The sequence below is a fragment of the Ambystoma mexicanum genome, chromosome 10 (genome assembly GCF_040938575.1).
Source record: "Ambystoma mexicanum isolate Mex_15411 chromosome 10, UKY_AmexF1_1, whole genome shotgun sequence".
Lineage (NCBI taxonomy): Eukaryota > Metazoa > Chordata > Amphibia > Caudata > Ambystomatidae > Ambystoma > Ambystoma mexicanum.
In genome coordinates, this window is record NC_090932.1 from 1,553,243,666 (window position 1) to 1,553,263,700 (window position 20,035).

The following is a 20,035-nucleotide window of genomic DNA, read 5'->3' on the forward strand; positions in this document are numbered from 1 at the left end:
TCGCATTAGCTTCACCAAGAAGATTATAAATCTAGGAGTTATTTTGGAACCAGAAATGAAACTGGTTAAGCAAGAAAAATTCACTAAATGCACTTAACTGTCTACGTAGGATGACATGTACTGTTCCTTTTCTTCCATCTGGCAACCATTCCGTGGTTGCAGGTGACTTGGTTAATTCCCGTCTTGACTATGCCAATGCTCTCTATATCAGATTGCCAAACTATTTACTGAATCGGTTCCATGTGATTACAACGAAAACAGCAATAACGAAAACTTTTTTCACGATACTGAATTATTTTTTTAATTTGGGGGGTGGGGGGTCCGCCCCCAAGCTCCCCATTTCCCTAGGTCTATAACCCTACCCCAAGCTCCTCCCGACCCATTTTATTTAAATAATCATAATTTTTCGTTATTTTAGGGTTGTTTAAAAAGTTGTTTGTTATTCCTAATTCGTTAGTATCACTGTATACCACTGTATTGTCTCCAGAGTCTTCAACACACAGCAGTTGCGCGTGCTTGTATATTACCCAATTCTGCCTCATCTCTCCTTGCAGACGCTCCTTACTTGGGTTGCCCATCTCGCAGCGCATAATGTTTAAAAGCTTCTGCTTAGTTTTCAGATCCATTTATGGACTAGCACGCAAGTATTTATGTTCTAAATTCAAGCCACGTCTCACATCCCGTCCCTCCGGTCCACCAAACAGCATCTACTTCACATTCCTCAAGCTCGTTGATCTACTATTGGCAATAGACGTCTCTCAGTTTATGGTCCTCGCTTATGGAACAAGCTTCCTCCTGAGCTTCGCTCAGTGACTTCCTTGTTTAAATTCCGTAAGCAACAGAAAACGTATCTTTTTTAGCTAAACTTGCCTTTCTGGCCTAGCCTTGAGCAGCAGACACATGTTGGTCATGTTCTATACTTGTATCATGCAGATCTCCCTGTTCGCCAACTATTGGTTATGCTCAATTATAAATAAACAAACCGCATTATCAACCTAAGACAGACCGCTCTCAAGGATGCAGACAACCATATACGCATTTTACCCTCTTTAGGGGTCATCAGTGGGGTACAGTCTGGCATCCATGTGAATGGAGCATTTGGGGTATGTTCTGCAAACCCCATCAATATTATGGTGAGTTTAAAAAAATACATGAAAAAACCCTTGTACCTCAAATATGAGAGTAGAATATGCCATTGCAGCTAACTAGTCACTCATTCCTCAGTGTTATTTAGGAGTAAATGAAGTGTACCAGTGGGCAAAATCTTTGCATACTTGGAAAGAAAGTGTTAAAGAGTAAACTGTTTAAGAATCCTGAACTAAGTCGTAGCACCCATAGCTTTTGTTTGTACAATTGCATTCTGTGAAGGTGCAGTTAACTAAAAAAGCAAAGGTCCAAAACATTCTTTTTTTAATTGTATAGGGTCAAATAAAAAAAAAAATCAAATTGTATATCATGATACACATATAGTACATAATACAAAAAGATGGAACAATAATTGATTAAGCATATTTCCTCAGACGACATATCCTAAAATCAATTTCAACAGTATAAAACATACACAAGCAAATATCACAACATAAAAATACCCAATAAAACGGTTATCTAAAAACTAATTAAATTAAGACCACAATCACTTTAAATATACTTTTCAGAGCATTGATAAATCCGCACACAGCCAGTGCGACCTTTACATTACCAATACCCACACGCATTTTCCATAAAAATTCCTTAGCAATAGACCTGGTCAATACACAAACTGACCCAAGTACAACATTTTGAAGAACAGAAGTGCTGAGCAATGCAAAAACAGATGATTTCAGGTGGTGTCAAATTATGACAGTGCCCACAAAAAGGCTCACCTTTAGGAAGATTTCCTTTACAAGCCATGATTTCACCGGTCTGTAGAACATTGAATCTAAAACACATCAGAGCATTTCTAACATATCTACTCGGGCAACGGGATAAATAGTGAGCTAGTGCACCAGCATTTTTTAAAGAATCATTAGATCTTCTAGTCCTCTAGCTTACCAAGCTGATCAACTTATCATTTGATGAGGGCATGGTTCCAACTGCCTTGAAAACAGCCTGGATAACTCCACTGCAAAAAAAAGAAAAACCTGACCTGACCAACAAAGACAACTATCGGCCTATTACAAATGTACTTTTTATTTTGAAGGTTCTCGACAAGCTACTCTACATTCAACTTCAAGCTCATGTTGAAGAGCATAATATCCTAGGCAATTGTCAATCAGGTTATAGGGCTCGTCATGGCACAGTGAATGCCATGCTTGACCTTTAGTCCACCTTAGCAGGCATAGCAGATAAAAATCAAGCCGCTTTGTTGATGCTGTTAGACCTCTAAACACCCTTCGATCTTGTTCATCACACTCTGCTAGTGACAAGGCTCGGAGAGGTCGCAAACTTCTCCACGCTGGCATCCAAATGGATTTCCTCCTTTTTAGGTCTGCATACAGTGAAGGTTTGTGTGGGCAACAATCACTCCACTCCCATCTCTCAAACCTGCGGTGTTCTGCAGGGCTCATGCCTGTCGCCACTGCTCTTTAACTTGTATATTCGGCCACTATTAGACCTACTGAACAGCCTGGGTGTCCAATATACGTACTATGCAGTTGACACTCAGGTTGTTATTCAGCTCAGTGGCCAATACAAGAATGATGCAGAAACGCTTAATAACAACATCTATAGTGCAATCCAGAATTGGATGGCCTGTAACTCCTTAGCTGTTAACAACTGTAAAACTGAGCTTATGATTGTCTCCACCAAGAACACCCAGAGCAAGCTAACACCTAACTACTCCAAGCTCCTGATAGCAGACCATGTCATAACCGTCTTAAGAAAAGTGAAAACAATGGGCATTTATCTAGATGATGAACTCTCTATGAAGCCCCATGTTGCCAGCATCCGATCAAGTTATGGACTCATCAATAAACAAATACAATATATTCGACCTTTTATAACAACTGAAAACGGCCCTCTTCTGTCCATAGCATTGGTAAATTCCAGGCTAGACTATTGTAACAGTCTGCTGACCAGCACTACCGCCGCCAACATACAAGCACTCCAAGTCACACAGAATAATGCTGTGCGCACTATCTTTAAGCAATCGCACCTTACCCACATCTCCTCCTTCAGGAAAAAGCTACACTGGCTTCCTGTAAGACAAAGAATTACACCCAAAGCGCTCACTTTAGTACACAAATGTGTTTCCATCTCATGTCCTGTATATCTATCAGAGCGTATCAAAATGAAGCCTAATAATAGAAATGTGCGCTCTACTGCAGTTACAGCACTTGTCCAGCCGAGATCTAAACTGTTCAGATTTGGAGTCACTAGCTTTGATTCTCAAGCTCCCATGCTTTGGAATTCTCTCCTGTCGGCTATACGCCAAATACAGAATTACTCTTCTTTCAAAAAAGCTGTAAAACCTCATCTCTTTAACCTCAACTGAGAATATCTGTCTCTAATTCTTTTCCTCTGTTTGCTTTCATGTTTTGTGCGTCCTGTCTCTATTCTATGTGTGCCCTGAGGCCTGCGGGCATGTGGCGCGTTACAAGAATTAAAATAAATAAAATAAATAGTGTGCATAATTTGTTATGCTCCTGTTTCAAATGGGTTAAGGAGGCATATTGATGCATCTTTTCCGTAGTATGTATCCAATTGGCCTGCAACACAGCATACTTTGCACAAAATAAGGACCCCAGCGGAGACCCTCCTCTTTCAACCCTAGTTTACCCAGCAGGGTTTTACACCGGTCTACAAGGCACCCTCCGGTATCATTCTGGGTCCGGTCTATAAAGACTGCCATATTGATGTAGAGAGACTAAGGAACAGAGTTGCAACATTTTGAATATAAACATAAGGGCTTCCAGTCAACCCTGGCTTCTAGTGATTTTAGGCCCAGTTCAAATCTAATAAGGGCAATAGGAACACAATTTGGTAGTTTTAACGCTCGCTGCCATATAATCCCTTCCAAAATCAGGAATTCCACGGCTTCATTGTTTCAATTGCATACACTAGCTTCAGTACGATTTTCACCTCATAGCACTGTACAGCAGGACTTGCAGAGATTTTCCCAAATGTATTATTTACCTTTACCAATGGCGATGAAAGGGACTTTTCTCTGGTTATAAAATAGTCCCACACCTTGTCTTGATGGGTTTACTGAAGACCGGAATGCCCAGGAAGATTAAATTGTCTACCTGAGCCAGTTTCTCCTTATTTATAAACCAGTTTTCTTTACTTCCCTTCTGCTTAGCTGTAAACTCCATTATTTCGGTTTTAGATGGGCTTATCTGGAGCTCATTTTATTCAGCAAAGGATGAGAAGGCATAAATCAATCGTTGTAGTCTCAATCGCGTAAAATCAAACAAGAGATAGTCCTCTTCATAGAATAATAAAGAGTATCTAAAGTTCTGGGAAGTGTTGGCTGTTGGGCTGATAGGGTCGAGGGTGGGGGTACATGTGTGCGGATAATTTCTGTTTGACCAACTAATTCAAAATTGGACTCTAGTGTGTGTTGCATAGCAAGCATAGGAGGTGAGCCACTTCAAGCCTATTTTGAAAAATAGTGAACTGAACCCTGTAAGTATGTCGTCCGGTCTCGGTAGCGGATGGCTCACCGAGGCGTCGTCCAGTATTATTTGTAACATTGATGCTCTGGTGTGTCATGGCAATTTAACTTATCCCGGCTTCCACAAGGCTATGCTCAAGCCCGATCTGACTGCTGTTGTACACGGTAACAATCAAAGAGGGCAATCTGTTCCCGCTGACACAAGTTTGGCTAATGCGGCGAACTGAGAGATTGTAAACAATCTACCAATTAACAATCTGGGAACACACAGTGCTCAGGTGCACATTGAGAATGATAAAGAGGGAACGCATGATGAATATGTGAAAAAAGAAACGATTGTGAGGAGTGAGCTGGAGGCGACTACTTCTCCGGAGCCCAGTTCACAGAATTCCTCTGAGTTAAGCAGTGGAATTAGCAATAGGACATTGGGGATTGGAGCAGCAGCAGTGGAGGAACTTAACAATCGCATTAGCCACTCCATAGGTGTGCCGACCCCCCTGGTGAAATGTTGTAGGGGAACAAATGGCCATTGGAGCAATCCCCTGCACTATCCTTTGATAATATTATCCAACCTTTAAAATGTGCTACCCCTAGGTGTAAAGAGGCCCACGGTGAAGGTATAAAAGCTGATGCAAGTAGGGTAAGGAAGGAATCCTTAGTGTTTAAAACTGATGACCTCCGGACCTCCAGACCTCCATTAAAACCAACGGTGTTGATCTGGATTTACAGGGAGAGGACAGGAATGAAAATGTATTTTTTCCATCTAGTACTGAGAGTCCTTACTCCTTCCCTGTGATCATTAGAATACTGGATTTACTAGATAAGCGTCACAATTTCACCCACCTAGTAATTTGTGAAATAAAATTAGTATCTAATGATATTCTAACGAAATTAAATCGCTTGGAGGGATTTGTCATGGCAAGGGAGTCCAGTTGCTATCCGAAGCATTTTGAGTCTTTAGGTAGACATTCCACATGTCCATTGCATGAAGTATAAAACTGTGTAGACAAATGCACTCCACATTGTGAATCCTCGGTAAGTGATGGGGATTTGGAGGGGTGTAGAAAACCGCAGACGTTAATGATGGGTCTAAGTACATCTGTTATTAGTCATAGGTTTGAAGCCCTGTTTGATGATATTAATTCCATCAAAAATGACATTAAGTCAAATCTTGCAGTTCCCAATGTCCCTAGGTTGATTCAGTCTACACTTCAAGAGGAGGTAACTCCCGACAGTCTCTCTGCTCTCACTAAGATCATTGAGCAGATGGGGAAAGAAGATGAGTTGCAAGTTTCACCTAAAGATAAAATAGGTTTCTGGTCGAGACGCTCTAAAAGAATGCATCTTGCAGTGAAAAGAGCAGAAAAACATAGGAAGGAAAGTCATAATTTGAAGGGTAATAATAGCACAATTAATAATATAAATAAAAAGGAACCATCACAGCAAGGGAACCAACCATTAGTAGATGCAGATACCAAATCGGGAAATCGCACTGTAGATGAAGATATCATTGATGTGGAACAACTCTCTGAGGAGAGTCACACGCTCCTGTTACCACCTAAAGTATTGGTGGGTTTGGATACCTCTGACATATCTGCTAATGATATTATCAAGAAAGTCGTAGAGGTTAAACCAACTTTACCAACAAAGTATGCCACTCAGATGAGGGACAAAGGCAAGGTGGTACAAGGAATAATTAATAAAGCTTCTGTGACATTAGCCACTATGGATGATATCAAATCACAAAAGAATATGATTAATTTTTTCCCCATAGTAGGTAGGAAGCGAACAAGGATGCCCTGATGGCTGACATCAATCATGATCAGCAGCAAGGGGTTCAGCTGAGTAGTGACAATATACTCAATGTGCATGTGGATAATAGAAATACAAACGCATGTAGTACCTATGCAGATGTATGTACATTTCCACATTTACTGCAGCTCTGCAACAAGATTTTGTGATCGTCAGAGTGCTACCCGAGCAAAACATGGCCTCCTATAATAACATGGAGCATTCCGGGCAGATTAGTGCTCTAGGGGATAATGGTTTGACGATGTCAAAATGTATCCGTTCTAAAGTACCCAAACCCCACAAGAATTTGAGGAGCCTTTTGCCCACCCAAGCAGATCTTGATAGCTACCCTCAAAGGGTGTAATTGGCCCATAACTCACACTGCAACTTACCCCCCTTATTGACTATTACCTACCCTCATACTAATATAATAAGCTCACTGAAAGCAGCTTTGGAGTGTGGTGTGAATAAAGGCAGGAACATTAGTCAAGGAACTTGATTTGAATAGAGGAAAAAGCCCTGTTTCAAAATTAAATCAGGGGGTGAGCTCACATGAAACTAACCCAGTTAATGGCCTGCGAGGGGAAGGGATGGCAGCTCTACATATGTACTCTTCTGCCCAAGCATCTTCAGCTAATGAGATTAGGCATAAACCTTTAGAAAATGTAAACGATAGTACTAAGGGAGTGGATGAACCACAAAATGGTTATAACATTATTGGTTTAGAAGGCAATCAGGATACCTTAAGAAGTGCAAGAATTAATCACGGATACTTAATGGATCTGATTGCTCAAATTCCTTCACAAAAAATTCTGTTTCGAATAGTGTAGGAAATATATGTATTTTTGTAAAGGTTTTTTCTTAACCATACACAAATACATTTTTTTTAAAAAAGAGTATCTCTGATTTAGGAGGAACAAAAGAAACTGGCCTTACTGATTCATCGATGTCTGCCATAAACAGATTAAGGAGGCAAGGCGTCAATGCCACCCTTGCCTCCTTGCCTCAGCCCAAATTTGGTTTCTATTTTCGTACTCAGGGAATCATCCATATTCAGCCTCTGAATTTCATCAATATGCATAGTAACCCTGCAGGCAGACCCGACACCGCCAGCTCGACCCTTAGCTTTCCCCTGCTAACCAGGTCAAACGCTGATGTGAGGTCAATAGGAGCCATATAGTTGGAGTCATATTTCTTTTCCCAGGCCAAGCCCTGGAGACAATACAGAAAATAGCCATTCAACGCCGTCCCATGACCACGCCGGAATCCTGTTTGATATTTCAAAATAATATTTTGGTCTAAGGCCCATTTTTCAAGATGTGCTAAGACCGTGGGTGCGAATATCTTGCTATCCTAGTCCATGATCATAATCAGTTGATAGTTTTTAGGGTCTGTGCACGGTCCCTTTTTATAAATTGGTATGACAAATTAAGTTTGCCATGAAACTGGAAAGGTATTTGTTTGGAGAATCTGTCGAAAAAAATTCTCCAAGATTGCTCACCATGTTTCTGGGGCCGATTTAAACAGGACATTTGACAGCATGATGGGCCCCATTGCCTGAGAGCCACTTGCCTTCCTGATCTTATATAACACACCCATGATATCAAACTCCATGGCACATGTCCCCTGCACCAGATTAGTCCCATCTCCAGTATAAGATGACTCAATCTGCACCCCAAACTTCCTCATATAATATTTTGACCATTCTGCTTCCGATATGGTATTAGATTACATGGCTGCCTGACTAGTGCCCAGATTTTTCGCCAGTTCCCAGAAGCCATGTTATCTTTCCTCAACTTAACTTCCAACATCAACTTGTTATCCCGCTGCTCCATCTTCCACAGATGTTGCTTTAGCCATCTTCGATAGGCCCATTTAATTTTAGCAAAGGCCTCATTACGCAATTCTCAAGGCATTATGTTTCTCCTTACTTCTTTTAGCATTTCAGCCTTCCTCACCCTAACCTTGAGGTCAAATGCATGAGTGTGTTTCTTACAGTATGTCATGCTGCCCCTCAGTGAAAAGATTCTCAGTTTCCAATCATATGTCGTAGATGTTATTACCTGCTTCAGGCTCTCATTGTAGACTGAATCAAACAATTGGGCTCCTGGTATGGAACCTATTCTACCCAGGAGGGTTAGGTGAAGAACAAAGCACACAAGTGAATAGGTACAAGAACACTATTGCTCATACACGCGGAATCCCACAATTTTTTGTGTAAACTCTGCCGTTTCTTCAATGAGACAATACTCATAGAGGTTATATCGTAGAGAAACAAATCTCTCAGACACAATTATTTTATATATTGGAACTGTGTGAGTGGTATACATAAAAGCACAATTCCAGGGAGAAACCGACATCAAAATGGTTTCTTGGACCACAACAGAACAAACAAGAATATGTTTTCAACCCACTGTATCAAGGCGTTTTTCAGGCAAAAATAAAGACAGTGTGTGTATAACAAACCCAATCTGTGTGGGGGTTTGTCAAAAATGCACAATTCAATGGTGTAAAGTTACAAAACAAGGTTCTTAAAACAACATAAAACATTTGCAAGGACACAAAAGAGAAATTTGCATGTGTGGACAGCAATATATGTGCTGTAGTTTCAGGGAAATGGTGCGTCTACACCAGGTGTTTCGGCCATTTGGAGTTGAGCTAGATGAGCCTCATCTTTCATATGGCCATCATCAGGACGGGCTCTGTGTGAAATGACGTCTGTGCTCCAGGGGAGGGAGACCACAATCAGACGGGTGTATGAGCAAAATAATTTAAAAAGAATAAATCAGAGGTATTGTGTAATCAATGTGATTAGAAAACACACAGCTTACCTATGTAGTTTCAGGGAAATGGTGCGTCTACACCAGGTGTTTCGGCCATTTGGAGTTGAGCTAGATGAGCCTCATCATTCATATGGCCATCATCAGGACGGGTTCTGTGTGAAATGACGTCTGTGCTACAGGGGAGGGAGACCACAATCAGACGGGTGTATGAGCAAAATAATTTAAAAAGAATAAATCGGAGGTATTGTGTAATCAATGTGATTAGAAAACACACAGTTTACCTATGGGGTAAATTCACAGGCACTGTATAAGAGATCCGCTAGCCGCGTTGGCTGGTCTCTAGGTAATCCTGTTATACAAAACAGAACAAGTACTATTGGTGGGGAGTTGAAAAACCCTCCAGTGTCATGTACATAATAGTTATAAAAGTACATGCTTTGTTGAATGTAAATGAGTCTTACCTCTCACCGGCAAAATCCAGGTAAGAAGGTCAAGGAGTGCTCTCTCAAAAAACAACAATCTGCCGTTGGGTGCACGGCTAAAAGATAAATATAAAGTAACAATGCGAGTCCGGAATTTATTTGTGGTCGATGGTTGCCATGGCAACCTTTAGATTGAAAATAGCCCCTAAATTGCTTTTTCATAATCACTTGAACATTAGGCACACTCGTATTTGTTTTAGTACAATCATACTAATCTGGATCAAGTGCTATACACCAATTCCTGGGGGCACTCGATCCTAGCCTGACTCTAAGATGGCTGCCATATAAAACAGCCTCTCTGTCCTGGCAACAGCGTTACTAACACTTTGCTGCCGGCTCTCTCCAGTGACTCAGCAGCTTGAGGAGACGCTGCCCGCTGTCTTTTCCTGCAGACTACCAGTTCTGCCTGATACACGATCCAAGGTAATTCTACTTCTACGGTGCCCAGCTTAGACTAAAACGAGGATCCTGTAGTTCTGGGCTATCATTGTTACTTTATATTTATCCTTTAGCGCTGCACCCAACGGCGGATTGTTGTTTTTTGAGAGAGCACTCCTTGACCTTCTTACCTGGATTTTGCCGGTGAGAGGTAAGACTCATTTACATTCAACAAAGCATGTACTTTTATAACTATTATGTACATGACACTGAGGGTTTTTCAACTCCCCACCAATAGTACTTGTTCTGTTTTGTATAACAGGATTACCTAGAGACCAGCCAACGCGGCTAGCGGATCTCTTATACAGTGCCTGTGAATTTACCCCATAGGTAAGCTGTGTGTTTTCTAATCACATTGATTACACAATACCTCTGATTTATTCTTTTTAAATTATTTTGCTCATACACCCGTCTGATTGTGGTCTCCCTCCCCTGCAGCACAGACGTCATTTCACACAGAACCCGTCCTGATGATGGCCATATGAATGATGAGGCTCATCTAGCTCAACTCCAAATGGCTGAAACACCTGGTGTAGACGCACCATTTCTCTGAAACTACAGCACATATATTGCTGTCCACACATGCAAATTTCTCTTTTGTGTCCTTGCAAATGTTTTATGTTGTTTTAAGAACCTTGTTTTGTAACTTCACACCATTGAATTGTGCATTTTTGACAAACCCCCACACAGATTGGGTTTGTTATACACACACTGTCTTTATTTTTGCCTGAAAAACGCCTTGATACAGTGGGTTGAAAACATATTCTTGTTTGTTCTGTTGTGGTCCAAGAAACCATTTTGATGTCTGTTTCTCCCTGGAATTGTGCTTTTATGTATACCACTCACACAGTTCCAATATATAAAATAATTGTCTGAGAGATTTTTTTCTCTACGATATAAGCTCTATGAGTATTGTCTCATTGAAGAAACGGCAGAGTTTACACAAAAAATTGTGGGATTTCGTGTGTATGAGCAATAGTGTTTTTGAACCTATTCACTTGTGTGCTTTGTTCTCATTGTAGACTGCAATTTCCAGGGGGTTCCATCTTTTCCTACTATCAACCACTACTGTATCTCCAGACATAGAGCCCCTGCCTGAATATCATGCTGTTCCCCCACAATCGATTGTGGTGTAAACCTAGCCACAATTAATAGACCCCCCACAAAGGGCGCACTCCCGCCTTATGACTGGCGTTTTGCACCACCATAGTGTAACCATTCAAAACCGGCAGGGATCTCAGCCGCGTTTCTTGTAACATCCCAACCCCTCCTTTCCGGCAAACTATTGCCCGATTTCTATCACTCCTTTCCTGGGCAAACTCATGGAGAAGTTGGCTATCTCCCAGCTAACCCTCCACACCAAAGCTGTTGGTTGTCTCCATGACCATCAGTCTGGCTTCAGAGCAGCCAGAGGCACAGAAACTGCTCTCCTGAACACCTGTGAAGATCTGCTCTCTCACTCTGACTGTAGCTCTCCCTCTGTCCTCATTTTGCTCGGCCTATCCTCTGCTTTTGACACTGTGAACTACAGCATCTAGATCACTCATCTCCGCGATACCCTGGGCATTATGGATCAGGCCCTGGCATGGCTGTCCCTTCATGGACCGACCTTCCCAAGTTCAACTTGGGTCCTTCCTCGCCACCATCTCTCTCTCCACTTTTGGTGTTCCCCAGGGCTCTATCCTCTCCCCCTGGGTTTTCAATGTCTACTTGGCCCCTTCTGATCTCGACCTTTTCTTCTAACTGTCAGTGTTATGTGGATGACATGCAGCTCTCTTTCAGGCTACTCTCGGTCGCCCCCTCCTCCTCACTCCTGACTGGCTATCCACTATTCAGGCATGGTGTGCCTCTAATGATCTCTGCCTTGACGCCGGCTATACCTTTCCTATTACCTGAATTGCATTTCCTGTCTGTGCTCACTGTGCCTTAACAGTATCTTGGTTTTACTAAATTTAACCAAATTTTTATGAACTGCATTTTATGAACTGCTTTTAGCATTCAATTATATTTTTAAACACGAACATCTACTTTGATTTTTACGATACCTTCTGTGTTTGCATACTTCTTTAATTATTTTCTAAGTCTGCCATGCTCATAAAAAGCATACTTTACTGCTGGAAAGTACTGCCTTGTTATTTCGACCAGTGTGCAGTAGAAACTACACTTTCCAGTGCTTTTCTAGTTCTCGCAGGCTTTTCTTGACGTTGTCAGGCGCGTCAAAGCCTGTTTGTGCTGGGTGTTGTTAGACTGTGACCGTGCTCCTATGCTACGCTTTACCCAGCACTCGGCTGCTCAATTGTAACAGAATGTCCACACATTGCAACTCTCTGTCAGCCATTTAAAGGAATTGGCAAGTAAGACTTGCTGCCTTATCAGAGGATGTTTCTCCTCCTCACATCACTCCTGTCCCTTTCGAGCTGGAAGATGTTCTCAAATCGAATGATATGTCTGCTCCAGCGCCCTCTCGCCCAACCCCGGATGGATTGGATGACAGTCATAATTTCGTCTCAACCTCGGCATGAAAAACGCATTGGTGATAATAAGTCTGCTGATCAAAAATCTCCCTCTTCTCCCAAACAAACAGGTTTAAAATGTGTTCTACTCAACCCACGCTCCCTAGTTTGCCATGCAGTCGAAGTGGCTGATTTTATATCTGAGGCTAAACCCAACATTATGGCCATAACTGAGACTTGGCTTTATAAAGCTGCATTACACACTACACTACTGGCAGTCCCAGCGGGATATGATATCCTTGCAGTTTTAATGGGCATGTTTACATAGAAAGAGGTGGTGGTGTTGCCTTGATTTTTAAAAAGAATCTTTAAGTTGTATATTAATGATACATTTCATCTTGACCAGTGTGAGCCCATGCTAGTTAAGTAAAAAAATTAACCGTTACCACACTTAACATCCTGTTATTATATAGGCCACCCGAGGAACAATTTGTGGCCCTTCTAGGCTGTATATCCTAACCACACTCCCCTTTATTGTTTCTGGGTGATTTTAACATACAGGCAAATTACACTTTGGATCGAGAGACATTGTCCTTACTTCACACGCTTGCCTCTCTTGGCTTTAAATAACATTCCACAGCAGCAACACATTCTGGTGGAAACACTCTAGACTGCATCGTGACTACAAATTTGGAGATTGTATCTGATACACCCCAGGCCTGTCCATGGTCAGACCACCATATCCTTGGCTTTGAGACTTTTTTGTCCTCTGATATCATAAAATCCCCCATGTCCATTAAATGTATGGTCCTTACTAGGAAATCAAAAAGGACTACTCACAAGGATTTTGCTTCAGCTGCTCTCCCATTATTACCTTTGGACTCTGATGTGTTGCTTGATGACTTTACGTCTTCCCTTAGGAAGGTCCTCAATCAGACGTTAGAGTCGTTAGCACCACATACAATTGATCCAAAAAAGTTAAACCTGTTTAACCTATGGTTCTTCCCAGAGGTACTCTCTGCAAGGGTAGTAAAAAGGACAGCTGAACGCTTCGGGTGGAAACATCCAACTGAGGCTTCTCTTGAAGCCTACAAGATCACTGTGAAGACCTTTTAAAAAATTGTGTTGAAAGCCAAAGAAGCTAAGCTTAATGCTAGGATTGAGGCTGCTAAATCTAAGCCTAAGCAATTGTGTTTAGTTCTACAACAGCTAAAGGGTAGCCTGGTGGATCCTCATTCAGAGATAGATAATGAATGATGTCAGAAAATTCATGACAGCTTCATTCAGAAAACAAAACTGCACCTTCATAGTATTGGAGACCAACTCACTGCTGCAATCGCGTGGTAAACTAACGTCCCTGGCCTCCTCTCCCAATGTCTCGCTCTCTATTTGCTTCTCCTTTCAAGACTTATCAGAAGAAGTAGTCAGGGACACTGTGCTTAAGATGAAACAAACTTCGTGCTAAGGGGCAGGCTTCCCGGCCCTGCTGTTTAAAAAGATTCTGAGCTTCCTTGTGCCTTGGGTAACCATTTTTGTTAACCGTTCTTTTTCTGAAGCCTCTGTTCCCAACATTATCCAGGAGGCTTGGATCTCGCCATTGTTGAAGAAGGAGAATTTAGATTCTAGTGATCCTGGAAACTTTTGGCCCATTACTAATGTTCCATTCTTGTTGAAAATACTGGACAAGCTGGCTTTTATCAATATCAAAACTTTGTGCAACAAAATGACATCCTTGCTACTGGTCAGTCCGGGTTCCGTGCAATGCACGGAACTGAGACTGCTTTGTCAGATCTTAAATGTAACATTGCAAACATAATTGACAAGGGCGGCCAGGCACTGTTACTTCTTCTTGATCTGTCGGCTGCCTTTGATCTAGTGGATTATGCCTTTTGGCTAATAGAACGGTCAAGGTAGGTGGATGCAACAGTATTGCAGCAGGTTGGTCATTTCTTGGTCCTAGAACCGCTTATGTGACTAAGGACAATGCAGAATCACGGGTGGTCTCTTTGAAATGTGGCGTCCCCCAGGGTTCTTGTCTCTCGCCTCCCTTGTTTAATGTCTACATTAAACCACTCTGTGATTTGAGAACTATGCAGATGATACACAGATTGTGATTTTACTATCGGGTAGCTACAGTAAAGACCTAGAAAGGGTGAATGAAGTATTTGGTGCCGTAAAGTCCAGGGTGGCCACCAACACCCTGGCTTTAAATAACAAGAAAACTGAATTGTTGATTCTAGGCACTCCAATAAAGCTAAACTATCTCCATCATCCTGTAACAGCTTTCCACTGTGGGGAAACATGATTAAAGTCTCTAACTCAGTCAAAACACCGGGGATTTATTTTGACTACCATCTACCCTTTAAAAAACATGTGTTACATCTCAAATCTTCCTGTTCGTATTGCATCCACTTATTGTGACAGATACGTCCATACCTCTCTGAGTCTAACATGACTATGATTGCGGCAGCCATTATCAATACCAAACTGGATTACTGCAAAAGCCTGCTGTCTGGTTCTTCCCAGGCAAATATTAGGAGTCTTCAGGGGATCCAGAATGGAACTGTCCGTGGCGTTTTTGGTATGGGTCGTCGGGTCCATGTAACGGAGGTACGTAGGAGACTGCACTGGCTGCCGGTTGGTCAAAGGATCAGGTTTAAAGGCACTACTCTAGTCTAGATGTGCCTGGCAGGTGAAGCCCGTATCTCTCAGCCAGTCTCTAGGGTCCCTTTCAGGCGTACTCTTCATCTTCATAAGGACATCATCCGCTATCAACCTCGAGTCCTCTTAAAAAAATTGGAGGCTCTGGCTTTCATGCCTGGGCCCAAGTCTTTGGAATCTACTCCCTTTAATTTTGAAGGGTTGTGTGTCAAGTGCCCAATTCAAGAAACAATTAAAAACATCTCTTTTTGATCTGTGTACAGGCTAAGTCTTTTTTTCTCTTCGGTCTGACCATGTCTCTTGACCTGAGGTTAGTCCTCCTTATCTGACATATTGTGTTATTGTTATGTGAGCGCCTTGAGGCCCATGGGCGAATCACACTATACAAGAACTGAATGGATAAATAGATAAGACTAAGATCCTTCTCATTGGGACCCCTGCTCCCGCTGTTCCCCTCTCACTCTGGCCAGCCTCCCTTGGTCCTCTACCTCACCCTCTTGTGAGGCTAAAAACCTTGGGGTCATCTTCAACGCCACTCTCTCCACACATCATAGACCTTGCCAGAAAGGCCAATTTCCAGCTGCACCTCCTTAGAGGTATTCTCCCTTTTCTCACCTACCCCCAGAAGCTCACTGTCTCCAAAGCCCTAGTTCGCGCTAGGAAGGACTACTGCAAGAGCCTCTTTCTCGATATGCCCAACTCTACTCTTCGCCCTCTACAACTCATCCAGAACTGGCCCGCCAGAGTTATCCCCGGTCTCAAGCCCAGGTACTGCATCTCTGCGGCCCTGAAATCGGTATCAGGTAATAATATCGCCATATATATGGTCGCCGTAAATAATATCGCTGGGAAAATGTTGTGGCGATATTATTTGGGTGACCATATATATGGGGACAGGGGCAAGAAAAAAAAAAAGAAAAAAAAAGTTTGGGGGTTGCGGGGTTGTCCTCCGCATGTTCCATGCAATAATGTCGCCACAAAAAACGGCCATTTTTGGGCAATATTTTTGCATGGCGAGATTTTTGTGGCAACATTATTACATGGAACCCTGAAATCCTTCTACTGGCTCCCGGTGGCTGCAAGGATCAAGTCCAAGACCCTCTGCATCATCCACAAGGCTTTCTGGGGCTGGGGCTCTTGCTATCTCCAACTGTCTTCCTAAGTACCTTCCTACTAGAGCCCTCTACTCGTCTACTTTTAATTTTCTGCGGGTGAGTCGCTTCTCCAAGCAGAGGTTCCGAGGGTTGCTGTCTGCCATTCTTAAAAATGACGCAGGACAGGACACCCCCTCCTTCTCAGCCACCGGAACAGGAGCTTCAGGAAGAGCTGCAAGCCCTACTTTTGAAGGGTGCCATGGAAGTTACCTCCCGAGCAGAGAGGATCGGGCTGGTATTCTCTGTATTACCTGGTACCGAAGAAAGGGGGAGGACTACGTCCCATCTTGGTCCTCTGGGCCTTGAAAAAGTTCCTTTATAAAAGACCAGCTCAAAATGGTGATGTTGAGAGAAATTATCCACGCTCTCAAACTCAGGACTGGCTGGTGTCAATAGAGCTCCAGGACGCATATTTCCACGTGCCAATCTACCAGAAGCACAGGAAATTCCTGAGATTCCTCATAGGGGACAAGCACTACCAGTTCAAGGTGCTTCCCTTTGGGCTGACAAGGGACGTCATTTCACCAAAATGCCAGGGGTAGCGGAAGTGACATCACAAGACCCTTGACCCCCCCTGATAACATCACAAGAAGTGATGTCATTTGACCCCATTGCAGGAAGCGATGGAGCACGACCTTTCACCCATTTACAAAACAGGAAGTGGCATAACATGCGTTGTACACTACACTACAATGGTTACGATATCACTATAATGTGATGTACATTTCATAGAAGAATGGATCGCCATATGTATCGTTACGATCAGTGTGTATAGGCCCATATTACCAAATTACTGTGAATGCAAGCAGACGTCCATGACCAAATGATAATGATGTGTTATTATATAGCACTTACACTTAAGCGCTTTATATAGAAAAAATATACACCCAATATCACCCACCCTGTGTTGGTACTCATTATCGACTTCAGAAGGATGAAAGGCTGAGTTGAGGCATTTAAGAACAGACTCACCTCCTGAAGTGTGTCTGAAATAAACCTTTAATGAGTCTAGCAAATATTGTATAGAATTCCAGAAAGACATTATTTGATATTCCTATTCTTTCTTATTTAGGGTCAGTGCTGAAAGTGGTAGACTTGTGGCACTCCTGTTCTTATTTTTTTTGTTTTTTTTAAGGGGCCTGAACAAGAAAGCAAGCCACTCTAGAAGTAAAGAGCCACATGGTGCTGGCCAGGAGCCCAGGAGCATGCATTACAAAAAATAAAACATTAAAAAGTAAATGTTTTCTTTTTTATTAGTTTTTTTTTTTAGAGGTCGCAAGGAAGACCAGGGAGGTCGCAGGGAAGACCACAGAGGTCGCAGTTGCGACCTCTGTCGACCCCTAAATGAAGTCCCTGGGGCTGACCTCCACCCCAAGGGTTTTCACCAAACTAATGGCAGTAGTCGTGGCTAACCTCGGGAGATCTGGCGTCCCCAGGTATGTGTTCCCATACCTGGAAGACTTGCTCTGTCGACTCACTCGGTTCAGCCAGTCTTGTCCCATCTCAAGGACACTTTCTTGCTATTCCACAGGCTGGGCTTCTCCATGAACTTACAGAAGTCCCCCACGACACCAACACAGAGGCTTCAGTTCATCGGAGTGGTCCTGGACACTTGAGTGGGGAAGGATTTTTCCCCCGGGAACAGAGTCGCCAGTGTCAGCCAGATGGTTCAGCTTTTCCAGTAACACAACACCTTTCCAGCGGCTTCCTTCCTCTGCCTCTTAGATCTCATGGCCTCCTACATTTTTCTAGTGCCAGAGGCCAGACTTTGGATGCAGTCCCTGCAATGGCTCCTGTGGGGGTCAATGGTCTCAGTATTTCGGCACTTTGAAAGACATTCTAAAAATGTTAGGTCGGATCTCTCTTGATGGGCCCATCAGCAAGAATATGTTGGCGAGGGAGCCTTTCTGGCCTCCGTAGCCCCAGACCAGGGTGGTCACACATGCGTTACTGAAGGGTTGGGGTGCTCACTGCAAGGATTTGAAGGTGAGCAGCCTTTGGTGTGTGATGGAAGCACAATGGCACATCAACAGGCTGGAACTGCGAGCAATCAGGTTAGCCCTGAAAGCTTTCACCTCTCTAAAAGGCAAGCACATCCTGATCATGACAGACAATACGGTGACCATGCACTACCTGAACAAGCAAGGTGGCATGCACTCCCCTCCCCTTTGCAGAGGCGCGATGCAGCTGTGGCTCTGGCTTTTAGAGAATCAGATCTCAGTCTCAGCAGTACATCTGGAAGGGACGGAAAACACATTGGTGGACGCTCTGAGCAGGAAGAGCATGATCTCACCTGAGTGGGAAATGTGCCAGCAAGTCCTAGAGGTCTTCTCCCAGTGGGGTATCTCAGCAGTGGATCTGTTTGCCACATAGTCCAAAAGTAAGTGCAGACAGTTTTGCTCGAGGAAATTCCTGGCGTGATGCACTGGGGGATGCATTTCTGGTGTAGTGGACTTTTGACCTACAGTATGACTTCCCTACGATTCCCGTCATTCAGTGCGTTCTCAGGAGGTTTCGAGCATCCCTGATCTTCATGCCCCAAATTGGGTGAGTTGAACGTGGTACTCTGAGCTTCTGGATTTGGCCACCTGCCCACCTCTCTGGTTGCCTCGACGGCCGGATCTCCTATCTCAGTCGGAAGGTCGGGTACTCCACCCGAACCCGGACTCCCTCAACCTACATTCATGGCTCTTGAGAGGATGAGGTACAACTGGGACCTCTCAGAGAAGGTACTTGAGGTGCTACTGGCTGCACATAGACCATCAACAAGATTGCTGTATGTGTGCAGGAAGATTAGATTTGAGGCGTTGAGCAGGGAATGCAAGATTTACCCTATCTCTTGCCCCACTACTACAGTGATGGATTTCCTTCTGTCACTGGCCTTGTGAGGCCTTCAGGTTGCAACAGTCAAAAGATACCTGGCGGCTTTGTCTTTGTTCAAAAGGTCTCCAGATCAAGGGTCGTACTTTACGATCCCGCTAATGGCCGAGTTTGTGAAGGGCCTTGTATATAAGTTTCCGCCTGCTCCATTTGTTGTCCCAGACTGGGACCTTAACTTGGTTCTCACTTTCTTCTTGGCGGCTGTAATTGAGCCTTTGCACTCTTGCTCCATTTGTTTACTCACTCTAAAGACTGCTTTCTTTATGCCGTTATGTCTGCCAGACAGGTCAGTGAGCTGCAGGCCCTGTCATGCAAGTTTGCCATTTCTCCGTTTTTTCAGCGAGAAATTTTCTCTGAAGGTTCGACCATGGTTTTTACCAAAAGTGGTCTTGGATTTCCATCTGTCCCAGGTTATTGACCTGCCAGTTTTCTACCCGCCTCTGCACCCCTCCAAGGAGGAGGAGCGGTTCCATAGGCTAGACCTGAAGAGGGCTCTTAGCTTTTATGTTGCAAGAACTGGGAATTTAGGAAAGCGGACAAACTGTAGCCTTCTCGATGGCAAGAAAGGGTTTGGCTTTCTCCAAGCAGACCATCTTTAGGTGGATCACACACTGCATTTCAGAATATTACCTAAATGCAGGGGGGGAATTAACTCCAAGCATCAGAGCTGTAAGGAAGGCATGGTATCAACAGAAAGACAAACACAAGTGACCACAGTTCAAGGGTGTTTATTGAACTTCAACAGTGGTGTGATAAACGCCTATCTAATCCTAAATCAACTTATGGGAGCAAGCTATGA